The sequence below is a fragment of the Lissotriton vulgaris genome, chromosome 8 (genome assembly GCF_964263255.1).
Source record: "Lissotriton vulgaris chromosome 8, aLisVul1.2, whole genome shotgun sequence".
NCBI classification, from domain to species: domain Eukaryota; kingdom Metazoa; phylum Chordata; class Amphibia; order Caudata; family Salamandridae; genus Lissotriton; species Lissotriton vulgaris.
Window position 1 is genome coordinate 594,339,240 of NC_141696.1, and position 22,180 is coordinate 594,361,419.

The window sequence follows — 22,180 nt, forward strand, 5'->3', positions numbered from 1 at the left end:
AGTGATCTCATTGATGACGATCTACCTCTCCTACAAGTTACACACTCTTTGGCAGGAACGGAAGAGTTGCCCAGCTCAAATGAAGTATTTAGGAGAGAAGAAATCGTGCAAAAGAGAGATCCCAGCAACCTCAAAAGAAAATCAAGGTTCCTACCACATGTTACACATGATGCCATTGATGTTTTCAATGATGCAATCCTACAAGATCTGGACAAACTAACCACCAAAAAAACGGAAATGACCAGAAACAACTCTAATATCTCAAGCATGGAATGGCAAGCCATTAAGTCACTTAAGGAAGACAATACAATTGAGATTAAACCCTCAGACAAGGGGGGAAATATAGTGATTTTTGACAAAGAACAATATAAACTGGAAGCCCTGAAACAACTACAGGATAAAGACTGCTACAAGATAATCAGTAAAAAGGACTTTGAAAAATGTATCTCGGATTACCATGGGCTACTAAAGGGATGGCTGAATGAAGGCATGCTGAGTAAGAAGGAACATGAGTACCTTCATTGTGAACATCCAATCCTCCCCACTTTTTACCACCTGCCAAAGGTGCATAAAGACATCAAGCAGCCACCAGGGAGACCAATCGTCTCGTCTATAGGCAGCCTCCTAGAAACTACTTCCAGATTTATTGACAATTATCTATCTCCCTTTGTCAAAGATCTTCCTTCTTTTGTGAGGGACACTAAGGACTTCCTCAGGATTATTGACGGCATCCAATGGGAAGCAGACATGCTTCTCATTACTTTAGATGTTGCCAATTTGTATACTTGCATTGGACATCAAGAGGGACTCCTAGCCATCGATTGGTTTCTGGGGAAGAAAAGCATACAATTCCACCAACATAATCGCATGCTTCTCAGAATGACTGAGTTTTGTCTTTACAATAACATTTTTCTTTTTTCAGGTGTACTGTACTGTCAGATCAGGGGGACCGCCATGGGCACGTGCTTTGCCCCCAGCTATGCGAACCTTTTCGTAGGCTGGTGGGAGAAGCACGTGGCCTGGGGGGGGACCAATGAGAAATGGTTGGATCACATTATGGTTTGGACTAGATACATTGATGACTTGTTTGTCGTCTGGCGGGGCGACAGACCCTCGGCAGAGAGGTTTGTGGCGACGCTAGGTGACAACAGTCTCAATTTGAGATTCACTAGTGTGATCAGTGAGAGATCAGTCCACTATCTTGATCTTGAGGTATTTGCGGCAGGGGGCACAATTCAAACAAAACTCTACCGCAAGCCAACGGTAGGAAATGCCGTACTACATGCGGCCAGTCACCATCCTAGATCTATGATAAAGAACATTCCGTTTGGTGAACTTTTGCGCCTGAAACGTAATTGTTCAGAACATAGCGATTTCCTACAGGCGCAAAAGGCAGCGGTCTCTAGATTTCTAGAGAGAGGCTACTCTAAGATATCACTTTCTGAGGCCTCTAAAAGAGTGGAGCTCACGAACACGAAAGACCTCTTAGTAAATAAAAACCTGAAAAAGGTAGTGGAGTCAAAAACAGTGACAATAATGATCACAACCTATAATATGAGATCTAAGAACTGGTTCAGATTTTCAATAACAACTGGCACATCCTGAAAACAGATAGTGTCTTGAAGAACAGACTACCACCAAAACCAGCAATCACTTATAGGCGTTGTCAGTCCCTAGGTGACCATCTGACAAGGAGTCATTACAAGGACCCCCCTAAACCATCCACATCAAAACCTATCCAGGGTTTCTACCCTTGCATGCACTGCAAAGCGTGCAAATATAGTCATAATAAGACCAAGTATGACGGTAGACCCAATGATCCACGACCCACAAGAACCATCAACAAATTTCTGAACTGTAATTCAGAATTTGTGATATACTGTCTGGTTTGTCCGTGCTCCAAGAGGTACATTGGGAGTACGATCAACCCAGCAAAAAAGTGCATCTTGGAGCACGTGCGTGCCATCACCAATAAAGATAAAAACTATCCGGTGGCACGCCATTTTGAAACCCATCACAACAGCAATAGAGACTTACTATCTTTCTATCTTGTTGACCAATTGGAAAGACAGGAAAGAGGTGGGGACAAAGTAAGAGCTTTAAGGGCAATGGAGTCAAAATATATTATTGACCTCCAGACGATGAAACCCGTGGGTCTCAATAATGATGAAGAACTTTGGGTACACCTAGAATAATTTATAGAAGTGGGGTTAAGATGAAAGAATAGAATGGGGTAACAATAACAGCAATCAGATAAGACACAAAACAAGAACTATGATAACATCATCTACCAATCTTTCCCCTACTCCCTATGTCCATTAGACTGTATAATCTGTCAAGTTAGGATAAGGGAGACCATAGCCCATACAGGGCAAGAGAAAGGAAAACAGAGAATCTGCCCATACAGGGCACTAGAATTACGGACTTGCGCGGAGTATGTATGATAACATAAGGAGAGTCATTAGAGATACACGGTGTGGTAACGTCAAGTGTGTCAATATACCAATTGCAAATATTGGATAGGATCTCTCAGATCTGGTACAGAGAGTTATGAAATAGACAAGAATGTACTCTCAATGTGAGACTAATCCTAAGACACTTTTCTACATCTAATTGTTTTGATTATGTACCGTGTTACCTAAATGCATGTATGAATTCATTTGGTTAAATTCATTTCTTCTCCAAGCAAGCAAAGTATAATACAATGAATTATAGGGGGTTTCCACGTTTGTTTTTAATTGCACGAGCACTTTATGAATCGCCATTCTCCTTGTATAAGTTTAAAAGACTGTGAATTTGCACATTATAAGATGTCTGCCTAATCACCAACAAGGCTTTGTTTAGTCCTCTCTTAATGTCGATAGAGAGGTGGAGATAAAATGGCGTGACTTGTTATTCACTTTGACACTGAGGAAGCCGTTTTTCGGCGAAACGCGTTTGTCTTTCTTTGGGGTAGGGGGTCTGCCAATAAATCAAGCTAATAATTCCTAGCTGGGAGTGCCGTCTGCTTTCTTGGAACGAAGCGAGTGTGTGCCGATATATATATATATATATATATATATATATATATATATATATATATATATATATATATATATATACACACATATTTACTTACAAGGGCTTTCAGCCCAGCTGTCTTCACCCATTAGTCTGCTGTTGGGTACATTTTGCATCCACCAACTTCAGCATGGGGAAGGGGGTCAGCCCACTGCAGCCGCTGGTTAACTTCACTTTGAGTGATTGCATTTTGCTCTTGTACGAGTAGCACATCTACACACAAAGTTGTTCCCTTCAGTGTCAGTGTTTCCGTTTTTACTTTATTACTTTGGTATGGCATTTGTCTTTAGAGTCTGATGTTATAGTAGTCTGCTTTCTACCAGCTCTCAGATTCCTATTATGTTTTCCATTAGGTTATTCGTTTACAAAATCTATAGACAAGTTGTGCCCATGCGATGGAGTAAGCACACAAAATGATCTACATTTTTTCTTTTCCTGCAAATTTTATTTAAAATATATTAAATGGTTTTTAGACCCATATTTTAAGAAACAAAGACCACTTTCCTTGGAACAGTCTTACCTGATGCTGCTTTCCCTGTATAATGATGAATTGATATTTCGTGCCAGCACTTTCTTGAGAGTTATTACTCATGTACGTAAAACGATGGAAAACCCTTGAAATAATTTTTGTACTGTGGCTACTAAATGACATGAAATGTGTGCTTGTTTTTAAATGTAATTTGGAAACTATAGATCATTTAATTGGGATTGTGTATATATGTGATTGCTTTTATGGATTTGTTGAAAAATCGAATAAAGATTTTAAATCTGAATCTGATCTACCAGCTCTACAATATGTTCAGCACAGGGCACATTCTAGCTTTATCAGTTGCTGTCTCCTGCTAATGGTGTTGTAAATACCTTTTGGAGTGTCCTTTGTTTATCTGACAACTGCTACTTCACAGCATCTCGTAATGTGGCCATTTGAAACTGGTCATTATGAAGTTGTCATTTTTTATTTTATAGCCAATTTTATTGCATGTGTAGAGACAGGGAGCAATTCAGCACATCACAGTTCATGAAAGAAAAAGTACAAGGGTGGGATTATGACCGACCAATCATAACATCAGCATCAGCCCACGCAGGGGCCAGTCCCTTTTACAAGTAAGCCATGGTAAACCCACCATTTCCCCCACACTCTCGTGTTTTTGAAGACATCCACAAACCTCATATATAGGTTTTTCCTGTTGCGCACACAAGTCCATCCCTGTATGCCAAACTGATAATGAGGGCGTCGCAAATTGCTTCCACAGGCATGCTATATCTCATTTGACCACCAGGCATGCCAGGCCCATGAACAATCGCTCAGCGGGGTGGCCCCCAAGTTCCTCCACCAGCCCTTAAATGGCCACTCTAGGGGTTAATTCAATTGGTGGGCCCAAGACCATAGTTCCCTCTAAACTGGGCACCTGAATGGTCACGGAAACGTAGATTTCTCTCCTTGTAGAGACCTACAAACAGTGCACGCTACACAGGATTCCTCTGCACTTGTGAAGAGCTTAAATGGGGCCTTTAAAATACGTAGTGATAAAACTGCGCTGTTGAATGCATTTTTAGAGACGTGTTTTTGTCTTTAAAAATGCTAATCAAGGAAGTTTGAACACCTGCAGTAAAGGGCCGTTCAAGGAGCAGTCACAAACTTCCACTGCAGCCCAAGAGTCAAGCTGAGGCATACTTTCGGAATTTGGAAGCTGTCAGTCATTAACAAATTCCGGAAGTTGGGGCACACATTCATCATTCAGGTGTCGACCACCAGTAGCCTCCCAAAGGATGAAACTTCATAACTAAATGAGAGCCATCAGTTTTGGATGCTGTTAGTTTTAAAACTCATCAGCTGACTGGTCTGTGTATTTTAATTGCTGAAACTTCTCTTGGTTTAAAGGGCGACGTGTATAGAAATTGTGAATCAGGTGCAGAGGTGCTCAAGTCTGCTGGGTACCACCATGTAGGCCCCATGTTTGTGTGATTGAAAACTCCTCTGATTTTCACTGATGTGGATTTTCATAGTTTAAAAAATAACATTTACAATTATTCCTCACAGTCCTACTACTTAGGTAATTCTGTTTTCAGGGTCCTCTATCCGATGTAACAGAAAGGTTACAGAGAGTAGTACCACATTCCTGTTTACTTATAGTCAGAGTCACTGGAATTATGTGGCCAGGGAAGACCAAATGATGTATTATGGTTGACTAAATCATACCGCAATAAAAGGCACATTATGGTGAAGAATGTGGTTGTATTGCTTCCTTAATTTGGTACTTTTTGCACAGATTAACACTGTCTGGAAAAAGGGATCAACTTATTAGTAACACCCAAATACAGCAATAAGTAACAGAAAGAGGACCAGTCAACCTTTGCAAAGGGCCTTCCACTGTGTGACAACCTGTCTTGCCGCATTTTTAGTAACTTATTATCCTTTTGCTCTAGTAATATGAACCTTTTTTTGTTAAAATCTGCAGATTGTGCAGCAGATGATGGATTATGTGGCAAATATATAAAATCCATAAATATGCAGAAAATGCAACTGCAAAATTGCGTAATTCCAGTGGCCCTGTTTATAGTCTGTAAATGCTTCCGAAAACTTCAAGTACCAGAATCTTTTGCAGTGGTCTTTCTGATTTCTATTGATGTTGACAACTGTGAGAGAGAATCAACAGATATTTTTAATCACATTTGTAATTTTATAACGTTACGCTCACTGATTATAAGGTCTTGCATACTATACTGGTTATGGTGTGAAGCCAAGGAAAATGACTATAGACCGGATTCATTCACTGGGAAAAGTTATGTCCGATGCCATGCGTCTGATCTGTTTATTACAAAAACTTTGTGACAGAGGCAGTAGGACTGGGCTGATTATTGTGAACGTATTTGTTAACACCAGTAGGCCTTTATTGGGGATTGTTATGGTACTTATATGGAATTTCACAGATTACCGTAGTAGGGAAGGGTTTTGGTATTGACGACTTACTCAAATAAACTGTGGACATAGAAGATTTGCACTATGATAATCCTTGTTAGACCTTCTTAGATTTTTGTAAAAATGTTTAGACAACTGTAATTTTGAATATATGTGCAATTTTATTGATGGTTGTCTTGTAGTAAAGCTTATGCTCAGTACAGTTGGCCTGCCTCTAATACAGTGATGAGTCAATCACAAATGCTATAGATCTGATTAGTTCATTTCTTATGAAAAGTCCTGGCACAGGCAGTAGGTATCAAGGTACAAGGGAACCCGTAATAGTGGCCAAGGACCATGGGTAGTACTACTTATTTTTATTTAACAAAGGTCCTAGGCTTTAGTAATACTCGAAGAAATAATTTTCACAGGCTTGAAATAAGGACTGTGTGTTTTTTCTTCTTCAGTGTCCAGCCGGACATAGAAGTGTTTATTTTGAACATAAATTAACGTTATATACAGAATAAGGTGAGACAAGTCACACATTGATAACTGGGCACAAGCCTGTACCAAGTCAAAGAAGGACAATACATGGGGGAAAAATAAGAAAGGAAAGAAATAACAGGCAAAAAGAGGAGAACAGGGTGGCTTATAGTACAATAGAAACTTTAAATAAGCTCAAACCCACAGTAACTGCCATGGAAAATACAAATCATAGAAAGAGCAGTACTGCACAGTCGACGAACGTTTCGATCCCTATCTCCAAAAATATAGTGGGATCATCTTCAGGACTATAATGAAGAGCTTTGGCTGATTGGTCGAGTGAGCCGTGACGCAAAAATCGCGTTCCGGTTTTAACGGACGGTGCACCGTAGGCAAGACGTGGCTGTCACGCATCAGTTGGCGTTCAAGTTCCAATTAGTTGATGCGGATTATATCCGTGTTAGCCTAGCAAAATTGCGTAGGCATCTGGAAGGATTAATGGCAAAACCAATTTGGTTGGTCCAATTTGACCATTAAAGCCTAGCGTTTATAGAGTAGGCTTGATCGGCGGGTACTGACAAGGAACCATAGTTGATCCTCAATAAAGGTGAGCCGTAAGATAATACTTATGGTCTGAGCAGGGCGCTAGATAGCGTGAACCTTTTGCGTGCGAGCCGCAAGGTGCTCGTAGAGGGGCCGAAATTGGATCCCGTCTGGAGGCCTGCTTTATTTATTATGAACTGCACCTTTTAAAACCAATAGGTCTTTGAGATTGGATTGTAATTGCTCCCTGTTAAAGCCTCCAGACATATTTTGTTAACTGAAATCTCATAGATCAATTTTTAGGCAAGACTTTGTGTTTATTACCAAGTGGACAAACTTTAGGGGTACACGAATTGCACTGACATTATTGTTTCTAGAATCTCTTCAGAAGTTCTGACAGGCTTAGTTGTCCGTCAGGATCTTGTAATAAAAACATATATACCACAGCTATATATAGCAGTGGTATATATACCAATTCAGTTATTGACTCTCTTGTCCTGTGAATGACATTTGTTTGACCATATGTGCACAGCCACCAGAAAATGAGTGCATTTTATTGCCAAGGTTGGTGGGCCAGTCCTTTAGTTTTCCATGTTCTAGTTATAGGTCCCGTTTCATTTCTTTCCTTCTTCCCTTTTTATTTTCATGATTAACACCTGCCACACCTCCAAAGGCTATTCTAACTCACACCTTGCTTGCCGCTCACTCCATCTGCAGTGTACTGCAAAATGTACAGCCACTGTATTCAAACCACCATGGAATAATATTATCCATAAGGTTTTGTTGTTTTTAACATTGCAAAATAGCCAACATGTTGGTTCTAATATGGTGGTCAGATCCAACTATAAAACAATACACTATGTACAGTACCATTGCAAGATGGCCAGCTGAACCTTTGTTTAATTTTGTTATTGCAAGCATATGACTGCCATTTTTAGGATATAGCATTTTTTCTTTTTATTCTTTAATTTCTTTCCTAAGTTTGTGCATGCATTTTATTGTTATTGTGTTAATGGGTGAATGCAAGAGTGACTCTGTGATGATTAGATGCATGAGTGCAAGGATGAGTAACAGAATGCATGTATGATGACTTTCTCTGTACCTAAACCCATTAATGACTAAAGAGGCACGTTCAAATATAGCCAGTCCTATTGACATTGCGAATGCTTGTTATCAACCTTCAAGTGGTAGCTAGTTTGTTTTCCTAGTTGCACATCTTAGCACTCAGTTGTGCACATAATCTATAAACATGTGCACGCAAACATTCTGTTGCAGCACACGAAGAAGAATTTGAGGGATCATTGTCCAGGACCTCAATTATTCCCTGCTCCACCCTGCTCCAGAATAGCATCATTCCAGGGCAGTTCCATGTGACAATCAGGAGGTTGGCACAAGGCTACTTGCAGGGTGCACACAGGGAGCCAGCAGCAGGGAACATCTGCTGTATGCATAAAGGAGACAGGTAGGCTGCATGTACGTAATTTATCTGGATCATGCACAATCGTGCGGAGATAAACCAGTTCTCTAGGGGCCATACAAGCCTCTCACCAATCATCCTTGTTTAGGCCTCCCATCCATTCAACCCATTTCTGGCAAAGGGAGTCAGTTATCCGGGGTATGGATGATCAATGTACAATGGATTTGGGCAATTGCTCCGTTCCCCAATCGCTTGATGAGTATCTTTGCTTTCAGCGGGCTGTGTTCTAGGATTTGTGTGCCGGGGGGGGTGGGGGGGGAGGGGTGTCAGAGGTGTGCTGCCAGGACATGTCACATTTGGAGAAAGTGAAACAACTGTGTATGGGCTACGGTGTACTGTTCCTGCATCTCTTGGAAGAAAATCAGTGCCATCCCTTTTTAAACATCGCCCAAGTATGTAATACCTATGCTATCCCACTGATAGAATACCCTCACGGAAGAGAGCTGACGGAGCCACGGGCTACACCACAGGGGGGTGAGTTTGGTTTGCCTGCGATCCCAGGGAATCAAAGGCAGTGCTACCCTCCAGCAGCATATTGCCACACGGGGACAGGAGAGCATCTCCCTTGACACTCACTCCCGGTACAAGGCTATGAGAAGGCCCAAAAATCCCAATGCATGGAGTTCCAGGTGGTATGCTGGGTCAGTCCATCAACTTGAAACCCATTTTTTGATGGGCACTAGTTGCGCCGCCAGGTAGTATGTATACATTTCAGGGAATCCAGTCCCCCATCAAAAGGTGACTTGCATGCTGCTGTGAAGGCCACCCTATGGCACTTCCCAGCCCAGAGAAAGGAAGTCAGCTTGGAGGTTAGGGAGCTGAACCATTGCCTTGGTATGGGGTGCGGGAAGTTTGCTAATGTATATAGTTACCGCGGAAGGCACACCATCTTTAAAAAGCGCTGAGCCCCATCGGGTTAAGTGGCAGTCATTGCCAACGATGAAGGTCCCGATCGAGTGAAGTGGTGAAGGCCCTGGAAATTAAGGGGCATATTACCAAGCAATAGCGATAATTATCGCTATTGCTTGGTTAGAGACAAAAAATTACCGCTGAGCTGCGGCGATTTTTATCGCAAATAAACCTTGGTTTTACCAAGGTTTATCGCAAATGCGATAAAAATCGTCCGCAATGCATGAATATCGCTGAAAAGTCAGCGATATTCATGCATTACCGAGCTAATGCTCTTAGCCATGTTATCCACCTCCTATTGGATAACATGGCTAAGAACTGCTCAGGGCAGGTGTTAGCTTTTGGAGATATTCGCGCTTAGCGCGAATATCTCCAAAAGTTGGTTATAGGAGATAGCGATGTTAGCGACTGTTTCCAGTCGCTAACATCTTGGCACGCCCACTTTGCATGTCATTAGTGATAAATATCACTGACATGCAAAGTGGGACCCAAGACGGTCGCTATCTCCTACTAGCTGTCGCTAACTGGTGTTAGCGACAGCTAGGTAATAGGAAGATCATTTTATCTCCGCTTTCTTGACTTTTAAAGCCAAAAAAGCGGAGATAAACCCCCTTGATAATATGCCCCTAAGTTTCCACACTAGGGGCCAGATGTAGGAGCCCTAATACCGGTCGGTAACGGCCCAATTCGGCCGTTACCGACCAGTATTAGGGTTTTCTGATGTAGGGGGCCTATATTTTACCGATTCTGTAAATTTACCGAATCAGTAAATTTACAGAATCGGTAAAATACCGAATCGGTATATTTACCGATTCGGTAAATCCATATGTAGCTGGCACTCCTAAGAGTGCCACAGGCCCTTAAGAGTCGGTATTTTACCACACAATCCTATTGTGTGGTAAAATACCGAATTCAGGTGTGCATGCACATCTGTGCATGCACACCTGTGCCATGTATGTGTGCCACATGGCACACAAGCCTGTACTTGTGGTGCTAGAGGGTGTCAAAGTGACACCCCCTGCACCCTTGCAGGATTCAGTATTTACCAATTCGGTAAATACCGAATCGGTATTGCCCATTGAATCCTATGGGCTTCAAGGCCCATAGGAATCAATGGGCAATACCGATTCGGTATTTACCGAATCGGTAAATACCGAATGTTACAGATTCGGTAAATTAGAATTTTGATTTACCTACATCTGCCTCCTTCTAATTTACCAATTCATAAATACCGAATCGGTAAAATAAGGTATTTATGAGTCGGTAAATTAGATTTACCTACATCTAGCCCCTAGCCTGGGAGGTGGGATATGTGGACCCCCAGGTATGTGAATGTGTTATGCGCAGTGTAATAGTTTCGCACCAGCAGTGACCCTCTGCGTTCCCCTTAGTGTTCCTGTACGTCGTGCTTTTATAGACATTAAAATATTATAATATTATATCACTAATTGAATCCCTGCTATTTATCCCAATATCCTGAACCTGAGATGGTTCACTTCAAGTCTGATGGTGTCAGGGAGCAGATTCCAGAACTTTGCAGCCTGGAGAGAGAAATGTCTGCCACCCATGCGGGTTCTCATAATTCTAGGAATCGTCAGTAGATTCTTGTTACTGGACCTTAAAGTCCGAGAGGTCTGGTAATGACGGAACATGGGTTGGATTAAGGTGGGCCCAGCTTCCGACATCGCTTTATGCACGATAGTCATGGCCTTAAACCAGATCCTCTGCTGTACTGGCAGCCAGTGTAGTTGGCGTAATGCTGGCTTGGCTGAACTCCGCCAGGGGATGTACAGTAACAGGCAGGTCGCACAATTGTGTACGGTTTGTAGGATTTTGACTGTTCCCTGTGGGGCCCCTAAATAGAGAGCATTCGAGTAATCCAGTCTCGAGAGAATTAGGGCCTGTACTAGAATCCGCCTGGCTTCGAATGGGAGGAGCTTAAGAATTTTTCTAATTCCTCTTATTAAGGCGTAGCAGGTGGCTGCCACCTTCCGAGATTGCACCATAAAACTAAGAGTTGGGTCTAACCAGACCCCAAGGCTCTTAATTTGCTCTTTGGGGAAGGAGGCTGACCAAGACTACTAGGCCACCATGCGTCCACTGAAGAGGGTGCATTGTGCCCAAGCATCATAACCTCAGTTTTTGTACCATTGAGCTTCAGGAAGGACTCATCCATCCACTCAAGGACATCACTGAGACATGAGGAGAGATGATTGTAGGCTGAGTCCTGCCCAGAGAGAGAAATTACTAGCTGGGTGTCGTCAGCGTAGGTAACCAGTTGCACCCTCCAGGGCAACACCACCTTAGCCAATGGTCTCATGTAGCTGTTAAACATGGTGGGGCTGAGGGATGATCCCTGGGGAACGCCACACTGGAGGGGCATCTGGGTGGAGGACCCCTCGTCCTCATAAACAGTGAAGGTCCTATCCGTCAGGAAGGAGTAGAAACATTTTAATGCGGTGCCGGACACCCCTACATCACTCAATCTTTGGATCATAATGGAGTGATTGACGGTATCGAAGGCTGCGCTGAGGTCTAATAATATAATAGCTGAACAGTTTCCAGCGTCAACTACCTTTCTGGCCTCTTCAACCACAGCAATGAGGGCGGTCTCTGTGCCCTGTTTGCGTCTGAAACCGGTCTGGGTGGGATGTAAATCGTAATTATTTTCGAGGAAGGCAGAGAGCAAAGAATTCACATGCTTTTCGGCCACCTTGCTGATGGTTGGTAGCAAGGATATCTATCTATTTATCTATCTATCTATCTATCTATCTATCTATCTATCTATCTATCTATCTATCTATCTATCTATCTATCTATCTCTGTCTGTCTGTCTGTCTGTCTGTCTGTCTGTCTGTCTGTCTATCTATCTATCTATCTATCTATCTATCTATCTTTCTATCTTTCTATCTTTCTATCCTTCCATCCATCCAGCCATCTAGCTCATGCTATCTGTCTATACGGCTTTATCTGTCAGTCTTTGCAAGCCTCTCTATCTGTGTTTGAAAGCCTCTCTCTCTGTTTTTGCAAGCCTCTCTCTGTGTATTTGCAAGCCTCTCTATCTGTCTGTCTTTGCAAGCATCTCTATCTGTCTGTCTTTGCAAGGATCTCAATCTGTCTGTCTTTGCAAGCACCTCTACCTGGCTGCCTTTGCAAGCCTATCTATTTATAAGAACGTTTTACAAAATTATTGCAAAACAGCATTACTAAGGGTCAGCTGCTGGCAGCCAATGACTGACTGATTGGATTCTTAGATCTTAGATGTTAGCCAATATCTTTTACTCACATTATATGTAAAATATAGTTACTTATACAGTTTTTAGACAAACTTCATCCATTAGTCCGTAGTTCTGTCATTTACATTTGTCATCTGGCCTCTGCAGCTTGCCTCACGTGGCAATTGGTCAGCACACTTCAACCACTGGGTGACTATTCTTTGAATTACAGCATGCTGCCCTTTTACAAAGAGCACATAAACACTATGGTAATGAGTGTTTTTCTGAAACAACTAAATATTTTTGACTTTGCCAATGATGTTTTGTAGATTGATAAGAGCCTGATTAACCATGACAGAGCAAAACAAAAATTACCAAAACCAAAGGCTGCCGGCCAACACCAACAACAGACGTATTGGCTTTGCCAATGTTTGTTTTTATGTAGCTGGTAAACTGAATACTCTTCTAACACTCATGATGGTAAATAGTTCCCTTTGTGCAATAGTTTTAATCATTCATAAAGAGAAGCGTAAAGGAGAAACTGACTTGTAAATGTAATCCAATGAAACTATTTACATGGCGCAGCATTTTAATGGATGCATGCAGGGGAATGTACCATTTAAGTGTTTGCAACCCACAGGATGGGCTTCTGTAAACATTCTCGAAGAAATTTTCGTGTGGAATACACGATTGCATGTTTTTCGTACTGTTCAGGGTTTTGAAAACCCACAGCAGATTTCACTTGCTAGGGCAAATACCAGTCATTTGCAATTCCTTTATTTTCTCTTCAGCCATTTCAAACATTTTCCCTTAAATAGCTCAATACTGATAAACAAAGGCAGTAAGATATCTCTGCAAATGGACCTGACCGTAAAACTTTATTCATACCAAATTTACAATTAGGTTGTCGTAATTTGACAATGGCCGCGTTAGCGCTTAGCTGTGCTACACGTTTTCCCGCTTAAATTGGCTATACATGAAAATGCCATTTTGTAGGTTACGGCGGCCATCTTAGACCATAAGCTGCCTCGTGGCTAGCGTGCCCTTTAGTCCGTTGTCCGTGCCACTGACCACTCGAGTTTGCCCAGCAACAGGCTATTTTTAGTACTGGTCAACCCGTACATGCGCAGTCCCAACTGACCAGTCGTCCCTCAGGAATGTGCCTCCCAACTGACCAGCGGGGTTGTAACCCTCCAATGAGCTGGCTGTGTTCCAAAAGATGACCTTATATGTACATAACGCTTTGTAACCTTGTGCCGCCTATCTTTTATTACCTGTAAAACTGTATAAAAGAACGAGTCACACCGATGTTCGGTGTGATACTTCTTGCGTTACCGAAGGGTGCTGTAGGAATGTACCACCACCCCATGGGGTCTTAATAAACTTGTTCTTTGAATTTTACAGTTTCCGTGCCAACAGTTCTTGAATGTAAGTGGGTTATCAACGGAGCATGTAGGCCTTGGGAACCCCAATACTACAAATTGGCGACCACGAAGGGACTCATCGGCGACTCGGATGCCCGAAGGAGAGGTCGTGACGAAGGTTTGGAAACTCGCCATGGACGCGTACGCTGCCACCGAGTGACCCGAGTCTTGGCACCCGCGGTGTTTCTTCCTTTCCTTCCGATCTGACCTTCCAGGTGGCGCCGGTCTCCGACTGAGTTTTCGATCGTCTGCGTTGCTGGGAAAGTGCCGTTTGGCTGATTCGATTACAAGACTTGGCAGTTGGAATCTGGACATTTGAGAGTTTGGGTAAGATTTGTGATCGGTAAGGTAGTCTGCGGACGCTTACTGAATTTCTATGATTTGTGATCGGTAAGGTAGTCTTCGGACGCTTACTGAAGTTCTATGATTTGTGATTGGTAAGGTAGTCTTCGGACGCTTGCCGGAGTTCTATGATCTATGATTTGATTTGAGTTAGCTAACGTTTGTGAATTTGTGATCTTTGAATCTATATGTGTAGTGCACTTCACATAGGCAGGCATGTAGAGATGTTTCTCTAACTTTGTTTCTTTCCTTTGAGCGGCACATTCGTGTGAAGTATTGTAAGTGCCTTTTTTTATACGGTGTCACGCTTTTGTGACACTTTTTGAACATGCCTGTTTTTAGCACACTCCGAGGGATGTGCTGTCTTGGAAATGGTACCACAATTAGGTTAGCAGAAGCACAGCCGGCTCCCTCAGAAGGAACACCAAACCGTGAGATGTATTTAAAATTTGGCCTTCCCCCTATAATGTATAGCAAATTATGGCATAAGTACACGAAGTCAGATCCTGAATTGCAATGGCCTCTACATGGGTCGTTCGATTTACGTAAAGTACAGTTTGTGGAGCAATGTTTGTTTCAACGCAGGTCTAGACAAAACATGTTTGATTGTGTGCGAATGTGGGAGAAAGCGGTGCGTGAGCGAATGAAACCTGAAGTTGCCTTGGCGGACAAAGAGCAGCGCAAGGCTGCTCGGGATAAGGCTTTACAGCTTGAGGAAAAAGAGGCTCAGGAGAAGAAAGAGAGGGAGGAACGGGAACGTAAATTGCAAACGACTGGTCAATTTCCTATTCGTCGGCCGCTTTATCCTGTCCTTAATAATGAAATTGATGATTTTTCGTTGCTAGATCGGTCACCGCCTCCGTACGTTTCGCCTACGGCTCCAGCTGCAGATTCGGAGGATGATGGACAGGATAAGCTGGAGAAGAAGGGTGTATCTGCTCTCAGGTTTTCTGCGGAGAGATCCGCACATTTACGTAGTTGGGCTCGTAAAGTGAATTCGAACTATGTTTCTCAGTCTGAAGTTGTTACGGAAAGGGGTAGATGGACGGATCATGAATTACTGTATTTTCTGGCTAGTTTGGCAGATGAAGTTGTTACCGCATATCGCCAACTTTCAGATACGTTAGAATCTAAAGCTGTGTCAGTTCACCGTGAGAATCTGGATAAAGGTTTATTTGATCTTGCAGATGTTGATGCCTTTTACAAGCTACTGATCCAGCTGCGAGATGAGACTACCGGATTGCGGGACGAGCGGAAAAAGAATAAGGAGTCCGGGCCGGAGTCTAACGTGCAGACTAAGGAGTGTTCTCTCCGGGGTTCAGATAAGAATTCTGCATTGCATGTTATGCCTATGCGTGAAGCCGCACCCTTGTATGTTCCACCTAAAGGGGAAGGTACAGATGATGATAAATTGTCAAAGGATGCAAAGGGATATTTTGTATATAACTGGGTGTATACGCCTTGGAACAGAGCAGATGTTATGGCGTTGAAAAATTCTTTACCTGATCTTCGTAAAAATCCAGCGGCATTCTATGAAGCGGTGGAAGGGGCTATTTCATCTTGTGTAATGACTCTTGTTGACATAGATCTGTTTTTTGGGTTAATTCTTCCACCTGATATGTGGAGACAGATTCGTAAAAATAATGATGAAACGATACTTGGGGGAACTTGGAACGAAATAACGGCAGCCGATTTAGACAGGGAACCGGCATGTAAGCCTTGCCAGTTGATTTTGGACCTCCCGGCGGCTATTTTGATTAAATTAAAAACGCTCGTACCTTCTAAAAAGATCGATTGGACTATGTTAGCTTCGTGCAAGCAAAAGCCAGACGAAACGGTTTCAGATTTCTTTACACGCTTCGAAGAGGCGTTTCATGATTACAGTGGTCAATCTTTAACGGAGGATACGGGTAGACATTTGTTTGTTGATAAGTATGTAGCTAATCTCCTACCGGAGATTGCAAAGCGATTGAAATCGAGTGAAAGTTCCTGGGGCACGGCGACCCCTGCGTCTTTGTTAACTATGGCTCAGTATTATGAGCGACAGGAATTGGAGGCTAAAGAATGTATTGATAAGAAAGCGAAGGAGTTGAAAACAAAAGTGATGTTGGTACAGGTTCGTGAAACGCAATCTAGAGGGAATGATAGAGGTAGACGAGGGATGGGCAATGCATCGTACGGGCGTACAGATATAGCGGAGGACCAATGTGCTTATTGTAAGGAGTTTGGGCATTAGGCTGATGATTGTCCGGTACTGCGTGAACAGCGTAGTCAGCGTGGTCGAGGAGGTGGAAGGTCGAGAGGAGGTTATTCGGGAGCACGAGGTAGTGGAGGTGATCGTAGCAGGTTTGAAGAGAGGGGCCGTGGCCAGGATGAACGTAATACGTTTGATAGACGAAACCAATATCAGATATCGGAGGGTGAGAATGTGGAGCACCAGGATTATGTGCATGCATAGGACTGCGTAGGATGGGGTACGGAATCAATTGAAGTGCCGGTAGATCAGAAGGGTCCATATGTAACAGCGGGTATTCTGGGTTCTACTGATCAATTTCTAGTCGACACAGGGGCTACTCGTAGCGCTTTGTCAAAAAACTTGGTTCCGAGGGCTCCCCTGTCTGGCGAAATGATAACACGCGTAGGGTTTGATGGCACACCCTCCCCTAGCCCATTGTCAAAACCCCTTGCACTTTGTCTTGACAAATTTTTTAGTTTTGGTCAATTTTTGTTATCGCCCCATACCCCAGATAATATCCTGGGTATTGACTTGCTTAAGTATTTTCGAGCAACGATACGGTGTGCTCCTGAGGGAGTGCGGGTTATCCTCAACGATAATTATCCTGACTCGGATAGATTTTGCACTATACTGGACATTCCAGCTTTGGCCTCTCTCCCGCACACGTTATGGGCAACTTCAGATACGGATGTGGGAGAGATGCGTATTCCACCTATTCATATTACTGTTAAGGAGGGGGCCCCTCTGCCACGGGTGCCACAGTATAAGATTTCGAGGGAAGGTGAAATTGCCCTGACACATAATGTTCAAGATTTGATAACTGCAGGAGTGGTGGAGGAGGTTCCTTATAATGTTTGTAACAGCCCTATTCTCCCGATTCTTAAGAGAGATACTGACGACAAAGTCTATCGGTTTATTATTGACTTGAGAGAGATTAACAAAATTGTCATTCCCCAATACCTGGTGGTGTCCGATATTACGACCTTGCTTACACTGGTGCCACCAACGGCCACGACCTTTAGTGTAATTGATTTGAAAAACGCATTCTTTTCCATCCCTGTCCATCCTGATAGCAGATATTTGTTTGGCTTCACGTTAAATAATAAATCGTATAGATTTTGTCGTGTTCCTCAAGGTTACACTGAGAGCCCGAGTATCTACAGCCAGGCTCTGAAAAGACAGCTTGATTCCTTTGAGTTACAGTCTGGGGTTGTCCTTATCCAATACGTGGATGACCTTCTGCTTGCTGCAGATTCTTATGCACAATGTGAGGAGAGTACGATTGCGTTGCTTTCTTTCCTGGCACAGAATAATCACAAGGTTTCTAAGAAAAAGCTTCAATACTGTAGACCCAAGGTGACCTACCTCGGTCATCTTTTGTCTAAGGAGGGGCGTGCGTTAACATCTGATCGAATTCAGGCGATTTTAGATACACCAGTCCCCCGCACGCAGAGAGATGTACGTGCCTTCATAGGGTTAACGTCATTTTGCAGGCAGTGGATCATGGGGTTTTCGCACATTATAAAACCCTTGTTAGCGTTACTGTCCAAAACTACACCAATGCCCCTTGAATGGACAGATGAATGTCAAAATGCCTTTGAACAATTGAGACAGGCACTTTGCTCTGCACCCGTGTTAGGTACACCAGATTACACGAAAGTTTTCACATTGTACGTGCATGAGAAAGATGGGTGCGCGTTGTCAGTGTTAGTGCAGACACACGGGGATAAGCAGAGGCCATGTGCCTATTTCTCTGCCATTCTTGATCCTGTAGCACGAGGGTTGCCTGGGTGTTTTCGAGCAGTTGCAGCAACAGCAGTAGCTATACGGCAGAGTGAGGGAATAGTGTTATCGCACAAATTGTTGGTGCTAGTCCCCCATGCAGTAGATGCCCTGTTAAGTCAAACAAAGACCCAATATCTCACGAGTGCACGTTTGACAGGATATGAGCTTACACTTTTGGCGCCACATATCACACTGAAAAGGTGCGCTACCCTGAACCCTGCCACTTTATTGCCCTATCCGGTCGAGGAGGGTCAGGAAGAAAAACATCATGATTGTGTTTTCCTGACTGAGGAACAGACAAAGGGTCGTGTCGACTTACAGGATATGCCACTTCCAGATGTGGATGGGGAACTGTGGGTTGATGGATCGTGTTTGAGGCTGCCAGATGGTATGACTTCCGCAGCATATGCGATCACGACACTTAAGACAGTGGTAGAAACAGTTAGAATACCACAGAAATCGGCTCAGGCAGCAGAGCTGATAGCGTTAACACGAGCCTGCGAATTGAGTGCTGGCCTATGTGTGAACATCTACACAGACAGCCGGTACGCCTTCGGAGTAGCGCATGACTTCGGGCTACTCTGGAAAGAACGTGGGTTTTTGACTTCTCATGGAGTTCATATTATGCACGGAGAACTAGTGCGTGATCTCTTAAATGCGTTGCTTTGTCCAAAGAAAGTGGCGATAATAAAATGTAGCGCCCACAAAAAGATCACTGATACAGTGGGTCAAGGAAATGCCTTCGCAGATAGCATAGCGAGACAAACGGCTATGTCTCGGACTGACTCCCCCATGTATGTGACACAATCACAGGCTGAGCGATGGAGCGATGCTAGATCAGAAATCTTAGATATTCAGAAATCAGCTACTGAATCAGAACTTGCGGCATGGGCAGCAGATGGGGTGCTAGATGATGAAGGTTGTTGGAGAAGCAAGGATATGGAAAAATGGAAATTGCCTATAGCTTACTTGCAGGCGATGGTCCAGATGACACATGGGTTGGCGCATGTGGGAGCTCTTGCAATCACTCGACTGCTAACACGAGTTTGGGAACATCCCGAGATTGCTAATACTGCCAAGAGAGTAGTGCAGACCTGCCTAGTATGTTTGCAACACAATCCTGGAAAGGGGACCCATACTCCGAAAGGAGGGTTCGTTCCACCTTCTGCACCATTCGAGGTACTCCAAATGGATTATATTCAGCTTGAGCGTTGCAACAATCTGAAGTACGTCCTAGTGGTGGTGTGTGCCTTTAGCAAATGGGTTGAGGCCTTCCCCACGAAAGACAATACAGCTCTAACAACGGCTAAGATGTTGCTTAAGGAATTCTTTCCTCGCTTTGGAGTTTGCAAATTTCTGTGGAGCGATAATGGGCCTCATTTTGTTGGGAAGATTGTGGAGTATGTGCTGAAGGGGTTAGGGATTCAGCAGAAGTTTCATGCTGTGTTCCACCCTCAGTCGGCAGGTCTGGTTGAGCGGTACAATGCTACGTTGAAACTCAAACTGGCTAAGATTGTGGCATCCAAGTCATTGAAGTGGCCGGATGCCTTACCGCTAGCATTACTCTCTCTTAGATCAGTGCCCCACTCTCGAACTGGCCTCACACCATATGAAGTGGTGTTCGGAAGGCCGATGAACATTTGGGGAGTGCCCAAGCCGCGATTGATACATGATGTGCCTTGTATAATGATGAATGATTATTTGGCACGATTAACAAATGATTTGCTTTCTATTCATCAACAGGTTTGAGAAGCGCTCCCTGACAACTCTACTGGAGAGGGCCATGATCTTCGCCCTGGTGATCATGTAATGATTCGATCGTTTGAGAGGGCGAGCAGCTTGGAACCGAGGTGGCGGGGCCCTGAGCAGGTCCTTCTGGCGACCCGGACAGCAGTACGAGTGACCAATAGGTCACTTGGTTTTTTCAAGACTGGTTGGTTACCGCTCTGGGGTTTGTGAAACGGAAACCGGGAATTCCAAGGGGGGGGGGATCAGTTCTGCCAAGTGTAGCGACACCCGTCTTGGCCCGGAGAAGAAAACAACGGCTACCTCGGAGCTCAGCACCGTATTTTTCTTTTTTAGGTATATGCATATGTGCATTGAGACTTTGTGAACTTTGTGAACTATTTGAGAACTTTTTGAACTATGGCGTCGTCTGCAGCACGAGATAAAAGAATACTTGGTGCCATCCTTTTCGTCTTGACCATTGTGGTAATAGCGGTGATAGCTTTGGTAGTTGAACTTGTGGTACCTGCACGTGAACATTTGCTGCCGACTACCCCGGCTCCATCTGAACATTTTCACTTCACTTTGCCCTACCATGAAGAACGGCACCCACAGACTTATTTGAACAATAGCTTTATTCAGATCCTACATCATACGCATAACATGACAAATACGTCCAACTGTTAGGTGTGTGGGATGTTGCCTGGGCATCAGAAAAAAGGGGGTACACCACTCATTCCACTCCCGTTTTCACATAATGGATCCTGCAATGCCTGGTACACCCTTTTATTCACTTTGAGATGGCCAACGAAAGGGGGGGTACTTTTCCGTCTGAATAAAATCTGCTACCATGATCGGGATGGGTATCCACGAGCTGAGGGTACTCGATTTGAATGGGAGGAGTACCGCCCCGATAATGTGTCTGCCCCACGTGTTTACAGTAATCAGCGGAATATCAACGTATCCAGTTCGCATGTCATTAATGTTATTGCTACAAAAGCTGATTTGTGTATACGCAATAAAGGTACAATTTCAGTTGGGAAAAGTGAATGCAACACCACACTCACATTTGACAGTCCAATTGGCATATCATTTGTAGCATCTCGTAATACTTACTTTATCTGTGGAACGAAGGGTTATCATCAGCTCCCGTTGGGATGGTTAGGCACGTGCTATGTATCTTTTGTACTACCCCCTGTATTCATAGCACCACCAATGTATCATAATGATTATGTCTTATATCATGATTTTGTTCTAAATCGGGTTAAACGGACTGTTGTTCTGGACGATATCGACCAGGCTGATACTGCCTTGCAGCAATATGTAGACTTCAATTTAGGACTGTTTTCTTTTGTGGGGGCTGCATTAAACAGTCGGAAAATAAGACGATTGACACGTGTTGTTGAGGCTGTAGCAAAGGACACTGCCATTGCACTTGGGAATATCACTGAAGAACTTCAGATTTCTAGGATCGTTACGCTCCAAAATAGGATGGTCTTAGATGTTGTCCTGGCTGACCGTGGGGGGGCATGTAGAATTATCGGAAGCAGCTGTTGTGTATACGTACCTGACAATTCCCCATCTGTTTATGATGACATTTCTAAGTTACATAAAATAGCTGCTGAAATTCATCCGGACAATGGAACTTGGACACTTTCAGGATGGTTCTGGTCACTGCTCACCACTTGGGGTTGGAAACTGTTAACGATTCTATGTATCATTGTTGGAATACTGTTCTTTGTATGCTTATGTATCCAATGTGGCCCAGCCTTATGCTCTATGTGTTTATCAGCTTGTGTACCATCGAGATGAGCTCTTGCTCATGACAAAATGATGCTTCATAAAGAAGTAACTCAAATAATGTTGATAGATATCGAAGATGAACACCCTGACTATGTTCACTATGAGGTAGCTTCAGCTAAACGCTAAAAGGGTCGTCTGTCGTAATTTGACAATGGCCGAGTTAGCGCTTAGCTGTGCTACACGTTTTCCCGCTTAAATTGGCTATACATGAAAATGCCATTTTGTAGGTTACGGCGGCCATCTTAGACCATAAGCTGCCTCGTGGCTAGCGTGCCCTTT